The sequence below is a fragment of the Coffea eugenioides genome, chromosome 9 (genome assembly GCF_003713205.1).
Source record: "Coffea eugenioides isolate CCC68of chromosome 9, Ceug_1.0, whole genome shotgun sequence".
Classification (NCBI taxonomy): domain Eukaryota; kingdom Viridiplantae; phylum Streptophyta; class Magnoliopsida; order Gentianales; family Rubiaceae; genus Coffea; species Coffea eugenioides.
In genome coordinates, this window is record NC_040043.1 from 36,067,940 (window position 1) to 36,071,253 (window position 3,314).

General features: G+C 40.6%; 1 pseudogene; it reads right to left on the minus strand.

The window, feature by feature from the left end:
• Nucleotides 1-324: 324 nt before the first annotated feature.
• Nucleotides 325-2,600, minus strand: LOC113783120 (annotated as a pseudogene).
• Nucleotides 2,601-3,314: the final 714 nt, after the last annotated feature.

Below are 3,314 nucleotides of genomic sequence, written 5' to 3' on the forward strand. Positions count from 1 at the left end.
ATAAGAGAAGTTGAACAACTTCCAGTGTAACCTGCACATGCTCTGAACGTTTAAAATCATGTCACATTTATAATCAAGCACCAGAAAATAGAATTGATGGCTGAATATCTCAGAACAAGAAGCTATCAACTCCTTAAGTTCAGGTGATCTCCTTTAATGCAAAAAGGTTTCTCGGTACCCTGAGAAATTAACTCCATGCAACTGGTATACAAACAGAAAACTGATTTAATCCTCTTAACTCACTCCAACCTACGCTCTTGCACGTCTTAAATTACCAAGTAGCTGACTTGAAACAAAACATACTGACTTTTATAGTGAAACCAATTACTGCGACACACCCAACCACTTTGAGAAGTTCTCGAACTCAGCGTAATCGCTATCAGAGATCATTGTTTTGTACCACGACTTTCCAGCAGCTTTTACAGCAGACGTCTCATCCTGTCAGAAGTGACAAAGAAGTAAAACGGATGAGGGCTCAATATGCAACATTAGAACTAAATCACACCCAAATTAATCAAGTTAAGAAAGCTGGGGCCACTCATTCTCAAAATAAGTCCTAGGCCCCCCTCCAACTATCATGTAAAATCAATCATCCGCAACAAGAAAACAAGAATTATCAACCAGTGACAACACTATACACAATGATTACAGAAAGAAACAAAAAAGTAAGACCCATATGTTGCTGCAAACCAGTTAGGAAATTCCTAATGCTCCATTAGATCAAGTGTTTCAACATCAATTAATAAACCAGAGCCCGAACCTGTAAAGTTACTAAGAGTGATCAATCATTACCCAGAACCCATAAAGCTTGTTTAAGCATCCAGAAAAAGCTAGTCAAACAAAACTGCAGTGCCAGACATGTAATGAAACCTTAAGATTATCATTTAGAATGCAACTGAGCATGCTTATTTAGGACAAGCATCTATCAAGAACGACCAAGACTAGACAAGAAAATATCAGCACAAACACCATATGATGTAACACACAACTCTGCACCCGATTTCATATGTATAAAAACAAAAATCAGCAGCTATAATGTAAATGGAAAAACAAGCTCATCCAACAATAGCACAAATACATAAACAATGACCGAAAATCCAACTAAAGTGTGGACTAGACAACCAATAGAAACAAAAGGAAGCACAAAACATACCGGTGCCACCTCATTGTGTTTTGTCTTGAGTTTTTCTGTTTATACTGATGGATTTTGTTAAACAAGAAAAGAAAATTTGTTTGAACAATTATTCTTCAAATTAAATCATTATGTGTCTCGATAATTAATGCTTGTACTGTTATCAATTATCTAAAATAAAATAGGTTGCATGGCAGCAGGAAGTAGCCTTAATTCCTTAATTCTGATAAGTTATGAAGAGATAAGAACAGTTTATAGAGCCAACACGTGCAGATAAATACATCAACTACAGTAGCATCAATATTCCAACAGAATCAAGCATGCATAGAAAGGAGAGGGAATAATAATGATATAAACCATATACCTTCGTCATTGGACTCCTCTTCTTGGCCAGCTTCTCCCTCTTAGCCTCAACACGCTGTTTCTCAGCCAAGAGAGCCATCCTCCTAGCAGTCTTGGCATAAGGATTGAGCTTGAGCAGACAATTCAAATTCTTCAGCGGGTTCTTCTTCATTGGTGCCCTCTTCACCACCTTCTTGATTGGCCTCACCACAGATTGCACCTCGTCAGAGTTGATAATTCTCGCCAAATCACCATTCACCATCTTGGCCCTGGGCAAAACATACCCCTTCTTCTTCAAGGAAGGCTTATCAAATGACCCGTAAATCTCATCCAATTTCTCAAATGCTGATTTCGTCCAAACAATAAACCTCCCAACGTGACCTCCCGGGGCAAGCTTCAACAAATTCAAACGGTCCACGTGGGCCACCTCGATTCCAAGAATGTTGCGGAAGGCCTTCACGAGCTTGGCCCCCTCAGTACCGTACACAACCAGAGGACCTTTCCTGGATATGTAGCGGCGGTTACGCATCTTGCCCTTTCCTGGGCGGATGCTCTGGCTGTCCTTAGCCTTCTCAGCATCAGGGTAAAGCCCCAATTTTCTTGAGAAGACTGATAGCATTGGAGGTTTTCTCCACGGCCTCAGCAGAATCAGAGATCACACATGGGATTTGCGGACAGACTCGATGCGGTGACCGCGGGCCATGACAAGGGAAGGCACAGCAGAGGCGGCGATGGTAGAAACCACGGCATACCGTTTCTTGTTGACTGGGACCTTGCGGTGCCAACGGCGCCAGATCTTGGTCGGAGCGAACATGCGGCCGCCGCGGCACATGTTGCCATAGGTACCCTGGCCGGCACGGTGAGTGCCGCCGCCAGGAACACGAGGGATACGGGAAACAGCGCGACCAGTACCCCAGGACTCGGCGGAGGTCTGGTGACCGGCGGACCTAGAGACGGCGTAGGGTTAGCGGGAGTTCTTGGAAATGTCGCGATGAACGTCTTGGAGGATGTCGGGCCGGATTGGGGCTTTCATGACGTCAGGCAGAGGGAGGGAGTTGGTGTTGGCCTCCATTTCATTCTCAAGAGGGATAACGGTTACTACCGAGAGAGCAGCGGTGGAAGCCATTTCGGGTGCGGGTAACTGAGGGGTTTGGGAATTGGGAGAGTGCGTTTAGGGTTTTAACATAGTGATATACAACTACGTATATATATCTGCGCTCCAATTAACGATCCAATGTCAGGCCTAATATGCCATCAATTGGGAAAGACCTACTATGCCATTAATTGGGCCAGATCTTGATCAAACTATAAATTCATTCTTTTTTTCTAGATTGTTTAATTATTTTAATATATAAAATCCAATTAAAAACTTTGAAATAGGAGGTCATAACTAATTCTGTCACCAATCAAATTTAAAATCTAAAACTTTTCCATTAACTCTCCATGTTAGGCAAATTAATTGAGTGTTTCATAAATCATTTATATTTCCGGAAAAAAAAAAGTTTCATAAATCATTTATAGTTTACTATTTCATAAATCATTTATAGTTAACTATTCAGACTTTAAACCCTTTTTACTCCTTAATTAAAGAAAATACATTTGTCAAGTCAAATTCTGTGGGATAATTAATTATTCCCATTTTAAAATCATTCACCCTATTATCCTTTTATCACTTTAGCCCTTTTTACTCCTTCAATTTTTATTTGTCAAGTCAAATTCTCAGGAATAGTATGATTAGTCCAATTTTTAAGTCATTCACCCAATTATATCTTCATCACTTTCCTTCTAAATGCAATAATCATTTGTTAAGTCTTCTAATAATATATTAGACTACTTTTGT